General features: G+C 48.5%; 1 protein-coding gene across 2 annotated transcripts in view; it reads right to left on the bottom strand.

Annotated features, from left to right (window-relative positions):
* The window catches only part of PRKAR1A (protein kinase cAMP-dependent type I regulatory subunit alpha), a 22,624-nt gene extending 21,849 nt beyond the window's left edge, over positions 1 to 775 (bottom strand). The window contains exon 1 of one of the 2 annotated variants that reach the window (XM_029929290.1): positions 651 to 775. The gene's annotated coding sequence lies outside the window, so the exon portion shown is untranslated. Of the gene's footprint in view, positions 1 to 241; positions 385 to 650 lie in introns of those variants that run through there. The other variant, XM_029929289.1, reaches the window with a different exon arrangement.
* Between the last annotated feature and the right edge of the window lie 14,549 nt (positions 776 to 15,324).

The following is a 15,324-nucleotide window of genomic DNA, read 5'->3' as shown; positions in this document are numbered from 1 at the left end:
CACTGAGCCCCGCACCGGAGCCACCCCCGGGGTCCTGGGGGACCTGGGAGCCGCAGACGCGGGGCCCGGGGCGTGAGGCCTACGGAGAAGCGCCCGCTGAGGCCGGGGAGGGGCTGGGGGTGCGGCCATCCCCCTGCAGGTCGCTCCCCGTGACGCCATCTTGGATCGGTCCAGCGCCCCCAAACGGGCGGCGGGGCGGCGAAGCTCGGCGCGTGGGGACCCCTCGGCCGACCCCACTCACCTGGGGACGGGCAGCGGCGGACACGGGGCAGTGGGTGCGAGGATACGGCCGACTGAGCTGTCCTGGCGCTTCCCTCCCAGCTCCGCTCTACTCTGCGATAGCGGCTCCGCGGCGGCTCCACCGGAAACGACCGGGCAGCAACCAATCAGCGCTAGGCTGCTGACGTCAATGCGCCTCGCTCTGGCCAGAGCCGTCGCCTTGGCAACCTTAAAGGAGCGGCGGCCTGGGTTCCTCTCTCGCCCCCGCTTAGAAGGCCGCTTTCCCTTCCACGCCCTGGGATCGTTCTTCGGCTTTCTTTCTAATCTAACTTCGTCCCCCAATTCGCAGTCCTTTCCTCCAACCGCGTCTTATCCTTCCCCAGCTCTCTCCAGCCCGGCGCTCCCCGCCTTCCGTTCACCTGCCCCCTTACCTGTTCCTGTCTGGACACCACGGGCCCCCCTTATTCTTCTTTCTGCTCTGCGCTCGTTCTCGGCGCGGCTTTGGGGAGCTCCGCAGTCGGCTCGGCCCGTCGCCTCCACTCCTCACTCTGCCCCACTCTCACTCCCGCCCCTCTCGCCGCCTCTGCCTTTTCTCCCTCCCTCCAGCCTCCACCCCCTACCCGGGCGGACCCACGTGGGGCGTCTCGGATGACAGGTGGGCGACTCCGCCCCGCGGCCCCTGGCTGGGGGAGGACGCGGGGCCCGGGTGGGGAGATTCCTGCCGTTTCCCGGCCCCGGAGGAGACGGCGGCCGCGGCGGATATGCGGCAGCTGCGCCCCGGGCCGAGCGCGGGCGGATGCCTAGGATGAGCACAACCGGCCGCGCATCCTGTGCCCGGCCTGCGCGGCGCGGGCCTCCGGGCACGGGCCGGCCATCCGGTCCAGGAAATCCGAGCCCTGCCAAGTGTCCGCCTAGCGGATCGGGCTGCTCTCCCCTCCGGGGGTGCTGTCGTCAGTGAGGCCAAGGCGTCCCCGTGGACCCCACATACTGCAGAGGACTTGTCAGGGTGCTTCTCGAACCTGAAATGCCCCCATCAGACCGCCTGGCCCGGCCTGGGCAGAAGTTACAAAGGGTGCAGATAGGCGGCAAACCCTCTGCGACCACACGAAAAATCTCAACTGCCTGCAAAAAGCACCCTTCAAGGATGATTCGGATTCGAGGGGTAGACAAGGCGGCCCCTTTACTGCTTCGGCCATGTTTTTTCATCAGAGTGTCTATCGGTAAAAGGAAGAAAGGGAGAATGGGAGACAGTTTTAGACCTAGAAAGTCGCTAAATGAATAAAGAACGCTTTTGGAGGACACGTATCCTGTGCCTGCTACCTGTTGTCATCACACGGTATATCCCTCTAGGGCTGTGTGTCAAATGCAAACGTGGATTTAACACAACGCAACAAATAGACACAAACATCTCATTAATAATTCGTATATTGATTCCAGGTGGACGTGGGTAATATTTTGGATAGATTCAGTTGAACATTATTACAATTAATTTCATCTTTGTTGTTTTTAATTTTTAAGCGTAGCTATTAGGGAAATTTTCATTACATATATGGCTTACGTCATATTCCTGTTGGACAGCACTGCCCCATAGGGCCGTCTGCAGCCCATAATCCACCAGGCTTTGATAAGGGTCCAGCTGGTCAGAATATGTCTGTTATTTGGTTATGGTTATTTTTACTTTTGGAAAGACAGAGGCAGCACAGGTACCCTCAGAAGAGCCGGTTAGGCCTACAGGAGGGAAAAATATAAGGGAAGTTCCTCCCACCCATTTGCCTGCTTGTTGACCACTGGCCTTTTGCCAGGGATGGGTGGAATGGGAGATTAAAGACAGAGCTTGGTCATATAGGATTTCACCCTTGTCAGTACAAAGAAGAGCTAATAAACTGAACCCGAAGCTGGCAAGCAGAAGAGGGAATTCGATAGCATCAAGCAGGTCCAGTCATGTTATGAGAAGAAAACACGGCAGTCAAATAAATCTGAGCTTAGTTTCAGGCTCAGCCTTCTCCGGTAATTGATTTAATCTCCATGAGCCTCAGTTTCCTCAATCGCAAAAGGATAAGCAGAGTCATGTTAAAATGAACCAATAAAGCCCATAATGGCACACATGTTCTTGGCACTAAGAGCTTCACACATGATAATTAACTGAATCCTCATGCCAGCCCGGTGGTAGAGGTATCATCGCTGTTACCAAAGGAAAACGAGGCAGTGCGTTCAGTGATGTGCCCGAGACCACACAGCTAGTGTGGCTCACGCCCAGGCAGAGATCTCAACCAGCCCCTCTCCTTGGCAGAATATATACAAATAAAGTGCCCAACATAGAGTGGGATACAGTAAGTGCAAGTTTACTTCCCACTTCTTCCTCTTCCTAAAGAGCCACTTCCTAAAGAGGTGAAGACTGAGTTGTCCTGTGCCTCATCTTAGTGTTACCCTCCTAACACAGTCAAGACACTGACACCAGGGAGCCGAGCAAGCCAGTGACGTGGAGCTCAGCGCTTCGAGTGACACCTGCTTCTTTGCTAAGGGCCGTGTATGTGTGTGTCCCCATTCAGCTTGGTTCAGGCGCCAGGCCAGCCTCAGACCATTTCCGGTGTCAGTAGCTCTCAACCTTGTTCTTGCCGCCAAATTCTCCTATGCTGGGGCTTTAAAAGATAAAAAAAGGAAGCGGCCAGTAGAGGCTGGGGAGAGGTCACTGAGACAGCTGCTCTGAAAAACCCACCAGCATCTGTGGGGTCCAAACGGTGCAACTGCTCCTTCAGGAGCACCTCGCCGCTGGGGAGTAACAACTTGTAAATTGCATTTCGGAAGTGACACTTGTTCGGCTGTATTTTCTGTGTGGCTGTTCCTTCTCTGGAGGACTCCTGCCCTTGATTCCAAGGTTTGCCAGCCTTTCCTTTGGCCTGTGTCCCTGAAAAACTCAAGAAAATAAGTTTCTAGGGCAGTGAGGTTATAAGTAAATTTTTCTCTTTTTTTAGTTTTATTTTTTTTTTTTTTTTTTAGCGAGAGAGAGAGAGAGAGAGAGAGAGAGAGAGAGAGAGTACATGAGTAGGGGAGAGGGGCAGAAGGAGAGAGAGAATCTTAAGTAGGCTCCACGCTCAGTGCAGAGTCCAATGCAGGACTCAATCCCACAACTCTGGGGTCATCACCTGAACCCACATTAAGAGTTGGATGCTCAACCAACTGAGCCACCCAGGCGCCCAAAATTTTTCTCCTAAAAACAAATCCCTTAATTACTGTTACAATGCTTCTGAAACAATAGCAAAAATTTTTAAAGCAAAATAAATAATAGTGGTGCAGGAGCACCTGTTGGTACAGGGGCTCAGTTGGTTAAGCGTTTGACTTCAGCTCAGGTCATGATCTCGCCCTTTGCAAGTTCGAGCCCCATGTTAGGCTCTGCACTGGCAGTTCGGCGCCTGGAACCTGCTATAGATCCTGTGTCTCCCTCTCTCTCTGCCCCTCCCCTGCTTGTGCTCTGTCTCTCTGTCTCTCTTTTTTTAATTTTTTTTACATTTATTAATTTTTGAGAGACAGGGAGAAGCAGAGCACAAGCGGGGGAGGGGCAGAGAGAGAGACACACAGAATCCAAAGCAGGCTCCAGGCTCTGAGCTGTCAGCACAGAGCCCGATGCGGGGCTCGAACCCACGAACTGCGAGATCATGACCTGAGCTGAAGTCAGATGCTTAACTGACTGAGCCACCCAGGCGCCCCTCTCTATCTCTCAAAAATAAATAAAATATTTTTAAAAATAACAGGAGTAGGATTAAGAGAGCCCATACATAAAACGAAGGAATGTTTTGGTGGCCCGTTTACTTCCTGTGTCTTATGCTTACAGTTTCCCTTGACTAAGGACATACCCACATAGTTCAGATTCCCAAGGAGAACTTTCCAGACTATCACCACCCATGCGTAGTGCACGATAGTGATGAGTATTTATTCTTCCTGTGGAAACCAAGGCTGTGATTTCAAACATAATCCAAATCCAGCAAGCATTCAAATGCCCAAACCCTTCCTACTTTTCTTACCAGCGAATGTTTATCTAAACGGAGAAGGGATGTTTACCTTGAGCATTCATTGAAAATATTAACCACAAAACCAGAAATCCGGGGTCTAATACTAAAGAGTTTTCCAAGTGAAAATATCTTCATCAAAAACGTATCTTCATCCAAAATGGTATATTTCAACCTACAACGTTCAACAAGAGAGATAGAGAGTTGTGTTAGTCAGGTATAGCGAGAGCCTTATGTTAAGGATTTGGCTCAGGTCATTGTGATGGGCTGGCAAATCCAATGTCTGCGGGGTATGCCAGTAGGCTAGAAACCCAGAGAAAGGTTGATGCTTCAGCCTTGAGTGTGAACTTCCTCAGGGATCCTCAATCTTTTCACTTAATGCCCTTGACTGGTTGGGTGAGGCCCACCCATGTTAGAAAAGGTAATATCATTTCCTCAAAGTCCGCTGATTTAAAGGTTAGTCACATCAGGGTGCCTGGGTGGTTCAGTCAGTTAAGGGTCTGGCTTCAGCTCAGGTCATGATCCCACAGTTCGTGGGTTCAAGCCCTGCGTCGGGCTCTGTGCTGACAGCTAGCTCAGAGCCTGGAGCCTGCTTCGGATTCTGTGTCCCCCTCTCTCTCTGACCCTCCCCTGTTCACGTTGTCTCTCTCTGTCTATCAAAAATAAATAAATAAATTAATTAATTAATTAAAGTTTAGTCACATCTAAAAATGACCTCCACACCATCCAGACTTGCATGTGACCAAAAACTGGGTACTGAGGACTAGCCAAGTTGACATGCAAAATTAATCATCATAAACATGAATCAAATCAAGCCCAGATATCTGTATGAATCTTTTCTAATATTCCTCCTCTGAACATCGATCTCCTATGCCTATGCTCTTTTTTAACTAATGCTAACCTTATATCAATAGGTCATGGACGTGAGGCTTTAAAAAAATAGCAGTGATGGGGCACTTGGGTGGCTCAGTCTAGTTCCTGGTTTTGGCTCAGGTCATGATCTCATGGCTCATAAGATTGAGCCCACTATGGGCTCTGTGCTGACAGTGCAGAGCCTGCCGGGGATCCTCTCTCTCTCCCTCTCTCTCTCTCTGCTTCTCTCTCACTCTCAAAATAAATAAACTTGGGATGCCTGAGTGGCTTAGTCAGTTAGGTGCCTGACTTCAGCTCAGGTCATGATCTCGCAGTTCCTGAGTTCGAGTCCTGCGTCAGGTCTGTGCTGACAGCTCAGAGCCTGGAACCTGCTTTAGATTCTGTGTCTCCTTCTTTTTCTGCCCCTCTCCCACTCATGCTCTGTCTGTCTCAAAAACAAATAAACATTAAAATAAGTAAACAAACAAACAAATGAACTTAAAAACAAAAACAATACTGCAGTCGGTCTGTCACCAACAAAGACCTTCTGACTGTGTTAAGTAGAATCAGGAGCTTTCTTTGATTCTGTGAAACTAACAAAATCAACAAATCTTGTTGTTATATCCCTATTGGTGTTTTATTGACCACGTATCTATTCCTCTTCCAGGAAAACTTTTATTTTTAAGCTTATTTATTTATTTTGAGAGAGAGAGAGAGCAGGAAAGAGGAAGAGAGAGGGAAAGGGAGAGAGAGAATCTGGAGCAGTCTCCTTGCTGTCAGCACAGACCCTGATGCAGGGCTTGAACCCACAAATTCTGAGATCAAGACCTGAGCCAAAATCAAGAGGCAGACATTTAACCAACCAGACCATCCAGGCACCCTGTGGAAATCTTAATTTTTTAATTAAAAAAATATATATTTTTTTGTCATGGCCCCTTTCGAGAAGCTTATAAAAACAATGGGCCTTCTGCCCAGAAAATATGCATTAACAGACACGCATATGACATTTACCATCTGATTTCACAGATTCTGAAGCCCGTCACGCATGACTGCCAGGTTCAGAAGTCTTTAATGATGTTCCCTGGGCGTCCACATAGCGGGCACTAGGTGCCAGGCATGCAGAGACGAATGAGCCATGGTCCCACCTTCAAAAACTGTCTCATGGGCTCGGTAAGAACATGACGCTTTACATAGAAAGGCTCAACTGTGGGAAAGAGGGGATGAGGGGCACAAAGGGGCCCCTAACTCGGGCTTGGAAAGTCAGAGAAGGCTGCCCTCCCCCCAAAGAGGTACTGGGACACATGGAAGTCTGCCTGAGCCCTGGTGTTTCTGGGAAAGGGAACCGATGGGCAAGAGAGAACATGGATTTTCAGAGAAAACATTTTTCTGGATTGCCGAAGGATGAGATGAGTGGAGGCGGCATGAGGGGTCTGGAAGAGCAGGTGATGTCCTGATCCAGAAGGACGGAAACCAGGGGTGGTCACCTTCTCCCCCGTTTACGGTGAGCCAGCAACTATTTTAGGCTTTTCCGGTCATCTGGTCACCATGGTAACTTCTCAACGTGTCCTTTGTAGCACACAAAAAAGCCATCGATAGATTAATACGCAGATGAATGGTGTGAATGTGTTCCGATGAAACTTGAGAAACACGGAAATTGATTTAATTTTTAAATCCATAGTCTTTTTTTTTTTTCTGCAGCTTTAGGTCCACAAAAAACTGGAGCTGAAAATCCAGAGAATTCCCAGACACCGCCTCACCCCCACCCACTGGACAGTTTCCCCTGTTAACATTTGGCATTAATGCAGGATGTGTGTTACAAGAGACGAGTCAATGTAGATGCACTGTTAGCAACGCAGTCCACGCTTTCCATCAAGGTTGACCCTTGGTGTCGTATATTCTATGGGTTTTGACCAATGTGTAACGAGAGGTATCTGCTATTACACTATCCTATAGAATGCTTTCATATGAGTAGTCTCACTGCTCTAAAAGCCCAAATATTCTATTTATCCCTCCCTCCCTTCCCTGAGCTGCTGGCACACCCTGATTTTTTACCATCTCCAAAGCTTTGCCTTTTCTGCAACGTCATACCTTTGGAACCCTACACCAGCTGGTTTTTTCACTTGATATTATGCATTTAAGGTTCCTGGGTATCATTTCACGACTGCATAACTCATTTATTTTCAGCACTAAATAATATTCCATTGTCCAGAGGGACCACGATTTATGGATCTGTTCACCTTTGAGGGACATCTTGGTTGCTTCTAAGTTTTGGCAAAACATTTACGGGCAGGTTTCTGGGTGGATATGTTTCAGCTCATTTGGGTAAACCCCAAGGACACAACCGCTGAATCCGATGATAAGAGTATGTTTTGTTTCAAAGAAACCACCAACAGTGAGGCTGGACCCTTCTGCATTCCCGCCAGTAATGACTGATGGCTCCTGCTGCCCGCCCCCCGCCCCGCTCCCCCCCCCCCAGCCCAGCCCCATCTCACTAACATTTGGTGTTTTCAGTGCTTGGGATATTAGGCTTTCTAGTAGGTGTGTAGAGGTGCCTCATTGCTGTTTTGTTTTTGTTTTTTAGTTTATTTGTTTCTTTTGGAAGAGAGAGAGAGGGATGGGAGAGGGACAGAGAGAAAAATAGGATTCCAAGCAGGCTCCGCACTGTCAGCACAGAGCCCAGAATGGGGCTCGAACTCACAAACCGCGAGATCATAATCGGAGCCAAAATCAAGAGTCAGATGCTTAACTCACTGAGCCACTCAGGCACCCATCATTGCTGATTTCATCTGTAGTTCCCTCAGAGCATATGATGCTGAAAATTTTGTTCTATGTTAATTGGCCATTTGTATATCTTTTTTGGTGAGGTAAGTCTGTTAAGATCTTTTGCCCATTTTTAAATTCAATTGTTTGTTTTCTCATTGTTGAGTGTTAGGAGTTTTTTGTCTATTTTGTATATAATGCATGTCATTTTCACAGGTTGCATTCTTTTGATTTTTTCCAACAATTAAGAAACATAAATATTATTGTCAGCTTGTGGGCTGTGACCATGCATGACCACGAAAGCATGTGGTGAGACTGATTCAACCCATAGGCCATCATTTGCCAACCTCTGCCCTAGAAGTTTGGACTTTCTTCTTAGAGCCACTGGGGATTCATCGAATGTCTCATGCAGTCAAGAGATGTGGCCAAGTATACACTTTATCACTCTGCCTATAATGAAGGAAGGGCAGGGGTAGGGAGGGGGTGTGAGCGAGCCTAGAGCAAAGTCACCTGTTAGAAGTCTGTTGCAATGATCCAGGTGAAGGATGGTGATGGCTTACATTTTAAAAGTGTTGACACATGTGAGGAGAGCTGGGAAGATTCCAGAGATATTAAGGAGATTAGAGGGATTAAAGTGGAGGGTATTGAATAGAGGGGCCCCAGGGATAATGCCTAGGTGTCTGACCCAGACAATGAAATATTGCTGCTGCCATTCACTGATTCAGAGGGACAGAGGAGATGCAGTGAAGGTGGGCGAGAATATCTCGAGTGTGAGGGGTCTTGATATCCAGGAGGGACGATCCAGTTGTCTGATGATTGGAGAACCAGGAGAGACCCCCAGGGACTTCAGATCACCAGCTTATTCATTACAAGGCCAGAGGAGTGGAAGGCATCCTTCCCGGTAGGGGATGTTGAGAAAGAAGAAAAGAGAAGGAGGGTGACATGAGGAAGACCAAGACTGACGAGACAAAGGGCAGAAGGGGATGTTGAAGGAACATTTAGAAAGTGGCAGCAAACCAGAAGAGAGAGAATGGGGTCACAGAAGCCACGGGAAGCCGGTGTTTCCAGGAGACAGAGGCCACAAAGAGATGGCATGAGAAATGAAAAGCCAGGGCAATTCACAGCAGAGGTGGGCTACTGGAAACCAAGATGCCACTTCCCATCTGCCATCAGGAAAGAAATATGCTCGAGCTGTGTCTCCATATGAATTCATTTGTGTTGACCAATAGCCAGCAAGAAAATGGAGGCTAAATAACCACAAAGATGTCAGGCTACTTAGTGTTCATTTGAAACTTGTATCAAAAGGCGCAGGGAAACTCTACAGAATGTCCAGGCTGCATTGTTTTCATTAACTGCTTTTCTAGTCACCTCCCGTGGCGTGAACCCCGAGTGGCGTCTTTACTCACCCACGTCTGCAGTGTGGTTTTCAGTGTTATCCCCAGTTGGCACATTCCCCAAACCCAGTTGTCATGCTTTTTTAGAAGTCCTGTGTTACCCAATATCCATTCAATAAATTCCTTTCCTACGAGGTCATCCAGGGTTTGTTTCTCTGCCACGTGGCAAAGGTACGAATATGTAAGAACTCTTACTGATACGAGTTTCTGGAATGTAACAGTATAAAAAACTCCTGGAGTTCTATTTGGGGAATTACAAAGCAATCTGTTAGTTCATGTGTCATCTCTAGGTCATCCAAGAAGGGAAGACTGTGAGAGAGTGACCGGGGTCACCCAACCAAAAGTTACAATGGTGTGGAGAACCCAGGCTGGCTGGCCACACTTCGAGTCACCCTGATCCAGCCATGCCTGAAGCAGGGAGCTCTGGTCAGTGGCTGTCACTTACAATTCATCACTGTACAGTGCAGTGGCTGTCTCCACTCCGGAGGACCAAAGCAAAACTTCTCCTCTATAAGCTGGAGAAAAGCACAGAAAAATTTCCAGCACCTGCACTCAGAAAATCGACTCGCCTTTTCCGCTTTGAAATAAACATCCTATTCGCACTAATCTTAATGATGGGTGTTGATGAGTTTTAACGAGCAGCTCTTATGGCTGGTCCTTCTGGACTGAAACTTGGCTTGCTGTTCCAGCCCTGCCTGCTTCCAGACTTGGATTCCAGGATAGAATTCGGTACCCCATTTCTGAGTGTTTTCTCATCAGTTCTTGTCAAATGGGTCTTATCTATTTACATTGTCTCCTTTCCTCTCTCCTGCCTCTCTGACATCCCTGCCTTCTGAACTGAGTCTCAATCTGGATTTGCAGCTGGCTTCCTGGCCATGACCCCCAGTGCTCAGCGACCCTTCATACCTTCCCATCCCCTGCTGGAGTCGCACCTCTTGACTCAGTATCCCCGTGCTCTTCCCCACTTTCCTACCACCCCTTAGGGTATGCACTCGCTATTTAGCCTTAGTCTGGAGTACAAGATGTTCGCATCCTAGGCAAAGCACAAATTCCCAAAGCGCTCATTATTTAAGTCTGATCCTGAGGAAGGCTGGGAGGTATTCATGGCTACCAGCTGAAGTGGCGCCACCAAGTGGCAATGGTGTGAACAGGGGTTAGGATTCTTGCCAACTGAAACTGTGGCTGGAAATTTACTACACCCTATTTCCAATCTGCTTGCACTTTTCACTATACTGTGTCTTGACTTGACAGGGGAAGTCATCCATGCGTTCAATAACAGTTTCATGCATACCTTCTCTGCCAGGAACTGTGATTGTCCCTCCAAGGGTAAGCTAAACACAGTTTGAGGGGGAAAGACAGAAAAATACAAGTGGGGAAAGGGAGAGCCCGGGGAGTTTAGTCGGCAGACTCTTGATTTCAGCTCAGGTCGTGATTTCGCGGTTTCCTGAGACCGAGCCCCACGTCTGGCTCTACGTTGACAGTGCCCGGAGATTCTCCCTGATTCCGATTCCCTCTCTTCCTCTCTCTCTCTGCCCATCCCCTACTCGTGCTGCTCTCCTTCAAAAATAAATAAATAAATAAACTTAAACAATTTTTTTTTAAATTATGAGTGGGGGAGGGCAGGTGGAGAGTAGGCAGGGAGACCTTCCCGGAGGAAGTGGCATCTGAGCTAACACAGGAAGAATGAGAAAGAGTTGGAGAAAAGGGGGAAAGGAACTCTTTTCAGACAAGGGAAACATTTGCAAAACACCCAGAGGTATAAGGGAACATTCTGGATGGCATTTAGAAAGCTGCAAGTAGTGCAAGACTCGGGAACCAGAAACTGTGTGAGGGAAGAGAGGAGTCTGGAGAGCTCATGGCCATGAGGCCAGCGCGCACACACAGTGTTTACTTGTGTCTGGAACGGTCGGCGTGCGTTACACGTGCTCACTCAGCCATCTTCAGCACAAGGTCAGCGCTATTGTCATTTCCCATCCACAGATGGAGATTCTGAGGCTCGGAGAAGCCAAGGAACTTGCCCACTTCTTAGAGGTAGGAAGCGGTAGAGCTGGAGTGTGAGGCAAAACCCTGAGCCCAGCCAGTGCCCTTGAGCCCTCATCTGAGGGCAACTGAGGATCTCCGGGGAAAGAGGGGCCCGATGAGGTGTACTTTACGGAGAGCACAGGCCGCGTGTTCTCTGGTGCCAACATCGAGGCTGAAAACAAGGATGTTTGGGAATTAACACTCAAAGAAGCCGCCAATGCACATCAGCCAGTCCAGGAAGCAAAGAGGCAGGAACACGGGATGGGATTAAGGTGATTGCCAGGTTTCCAAGAACTGAGGGAGGTGCTGGCAGGTTACCCGCCAAGATTGCCGGAGAGAAAAGGGCATGGGGATTGCCTCAGCTGTGAGTGCCCCTCCTGACACCAGCTTGTCTTTCCAGATTGCCCTCACGGTTTCAGACTTACCTGTCTGCACTTACCCTAGACGCTCACCCAACCAGAACCTACTTTCTTTTTTTTTTAAGTTTATTTATTTTTGAGAGACAGAGAGAGAGTGTGTGTGAGTGCGGGAGAGACAGAGAGGGAGACAGAGAATCTAAAGCAGGCTCCGGTCTCTGAGCTGTCAACACAGAGCCTGATGCAGGGCTCAAACTCACAAACCATGAAATCATGACCTGAGCCCAAGTCGGATGCTTAACAGACTGGGCCACCTGGGCGCCCCTAGAACCTTCTTTCTTATGTAAACCCAGCCATGTTCACAAAAGGACTGGAGGACAATTACAATGAATATATGCTTATATAATAAAATTGGGTTGAAACATGAATAAGAATAAAGAGTAAAATCAGGAATAAAAATATAAATAAGAGCAGAAATCAAGCTGGGGGTGGGCAGGAAAATGACATACGAATATTCAAGCTGTCAAGTTTTCCTACTGTGGTGATGGTTAAGTTCAAGCTTGATGCTAAGCTTCCCAACAAGGCGAAAAGAGAGACAAGGTCATTTACATGGTTGCTATTGATAGAAAAGAGGAAATACACCCATCTGTCAAGAAAGCCTTTGCGGCCCAGGGCCAGTAAAGCTTTGACAAGGATTTTCAAACTGGACTGCTCTCTCTGGCCCCTTACCAGCCCCTCCCCTCTCCCATCGCCACATTCATGTCAGTCATTGGGCCCTCTGGCTTACAGGCACATAACTTCCTGCCCAAATGTCAAAGCCCAGCTTCGATAGTTTGGCACCCCCAAAAATGTCTTTCCTGCCTGGCTAGAAGTTCTTCCCTCATTCATTTCCCTGCCTTATTTCCACGAATTCTGTAGCACCAATCACATTCCACCATATGCCAGAATTCAGTGTGTACCTGTCTTCTCCTATTGCGGCGGTCTTGCCTCTTGGTTGGAGGGTGATTCTGGAGTCCACCTACCTGGGTTCCAACTTTGCCACCCACCAGCTGCATGACCTTCGGTGAATCACTCCATCTCCTTGTGCCCCAGGTTTCTCTTCTGTAAAATGGGAAGGAGAACAGCGCTGTCCTTGTTTTCTTAGCACAGATCTTGGCACAGGGTGAAATCATTAGCGTCTTCATGATAGTCTCTCCTCGGGCTGGGGAGCCACTAGCCATAGGGGGCCCGTTAAACCAATATCAGTTATAATTAGAGTGTAAAACATCAGTTATTCAGCAATGCTAGCCTCATTTCAAGGGCCACATGTGGCTGGTGGCCCCCATTTGGGACAGCACAAACAGAGAACATGTCCCTTATAACTGAAGTCCTACTGGACATTGCAGTTCTACACAGGGATTGGGTTTTTTTTTTCTGAGAAGGGCCAGATAGTAATTATTGTATGCTTTGCAGCCACATGGTCTCTGTTGCAACTACTCAACTCTATCGACATACTGCAAAAGCAGGTCTAGGCCCTGCGTAAATGCGTGAGTGAGTGGGCACGTCTGTGTTCCATAAAACTTTATAGGCACTTCAAGCTGAATCTCAATAATTTTCACATTTCACAAGATAATTGTTTTTTTGAACAACTTAAATATGTAAAAAAAAAAAAGTCATTCTTAGCTTGTAAGCTCTACAAAAACAATAGGTGGACCACAGTTGGCCAAGCCCTGCTCTTAAGTATAAACTCCTTCTAGATGAATCCTCCATCTTATCCATAGCTCATATCCTGAAGTGCCTATTATCAAGAGCCCGTTCTGTGCAGGCTCCTGGAGCACATCAGGAAAGGGTCATGCGTCAGTCACAGCGTCTGTATTGTAAGAGGCAGAGTCCGCAGAATAATGGCCCCCAAAGGTGCCCTCATGCCACTCCCCATCACCTGTGATTTGTCATATTACATGGCAAAGGGCAATTAACATTGAAGATGGAATTAGGTTGCTCATCAGATGACCTTAGGAGAGGGAGATTATCCTAGATTATCTGGGTGGCCCCAATGTTATCACGAGGGTCCCTAAAGGTGGAAAAGGGAAGCGGAAGAGCCGGTGTCAGAGTAATGGGATGTGAGAAAACACCTAACATCCACTGCTGACTTGGGAAGGGGATGGCGGCCATGAGTCAAGGAGTGAATGGCCTCCAGATAATATAAAACGCGAGAAAGCAAATTACTCCCTGGAGCCTCCAGAAAGGAACACAGTCCTACCAACACCTTGATTTCAGCCTAGTGAGACTCACTTAAGACTTCTGATCTCCGGAGCTCCCGTCAATGAATTTTTGTTGTTTTAAGACACGAAGCGCGTGGCAATTTGTTCCAGGAACGATAGGAAACTGACACACAAACCAACAGGAAAGACAGCGAGCAAACACATGTGCAGAGCAGACGAACCCAAGAGAACCAGGTACGGCGCACAACCTTGGCACCAGCAGTCCCAGTAAATGGAATAAATGAGAAATGAGGCCCAGTGTGTAACGGGCATCGTATGTACGAAACGGGCTTATTTCCCTTGGCATGTAAAATTCGGCTTAGGCGAGCTATCCGAAAGAGTCAAACTCATCGAAGCAGAGAATAGCGTTGCCCCAGGGCTGGAGGAGGGGGAAACGAGATATTGCTCAATGAGTATAATGTGTCTGTTCTGCAAGAGGACTAAGCCCTAGAGATCTGGTGTCCAAGATCGTGCCTGGACTCAACGTGGTACTGGGCCCTTAACAATGTATTCAGAGGGAGGATCTCGCATTAAGCGTGCACACCACCCACTCACATACACAAGGACGATTTGGGAGGTGATGGATATGTTTACGACCTCGATTGTGATGGTGATATCACAGGTGTGTGTGTGTGTGTGTGTGTGTGTGTGTGTGTGTCCGAGTTCATCAGATTGTGTATATTGAGCATGTGTGGTTTTGTGGGGATTTTTGGTATCAGTTATACTTTAATAAAACTCTTTTTTTAAAAAAGGGGGAAAGACCTCCGGCTTGGGCAAAAGCACAGAGGGTGAAGGCCACGGTGGGTTGAGGAGCCCATAAAAATCTGAGATGTGGGGCTCCTGGGTGGCTCAGTCAGTTAAGCGTCTGATTTCAGTTCAGGTCATGATCTCGAGGTTCGTGGGTTTGAGCCCCGCATCGGGCTCTGTGCTGACGGCTCACAGCCTGGAGCCTGCTTCGGATTCTGTGTCTCCCTCTCTCCCTTGCTCTATCTCAAAACTAAGTAAACATTAAAAGGAAAAAAGAAATCTGAGATTATGGGAGAGCACCGTAGGAAGAGGGGTAAGAAATGAAAAGAAAGGTAGACGGAGGCCAGATCTGGGGGACCTCAGCCCCGCTGAGAAACCTTTCCTGGTCTGCTGCAACCCCAGGCGTCTGTCACCACCTAACAAACCAACCCATTCACAGCAACCATCATGGCGTTGTAGCTCATGATTTTGTGGACCAGGAATTTTCAGCAGAACTCAGTTGGGTGATTCTTCCGCTCTGCATGGTATCGACAGGGGTGGTATTCAGCTGGAGGAGGGGCTGGTCTGCAGGGCTCATATGGTTTCCCCAATGTGTCTGCTGCGGGGATGGGAAGGACTAAGAGAGGGGACCCCGCTGGGGCTGTCAGCTGGGTCACTTACATCATGGACGGTCTCAAGATGCCAGGTTTCTTCCAAGATGGCCCAGAGCTCCCAGAGAGTGACCCAAGAC

This window comes from Suricata suricatta, chromosome 17, assembly GCF_006229205.1.
Source record: "Suricata suricatta isolate VVHF042 chromosome 17, meerkat_22Aug2017_6uvM2_HiC, whole genome shotgun sequence".
Lineage (NCBI taxonomy): Eukaryota > Metazoa > Chordata > Mammalia > Carnivora > Herpestidae > Suricata > Suricata suricatta.
Note: the sequence above shows the minus strand (reverse complement) of the source record. Positions and strands in the feature narration are given on the sequence as shown.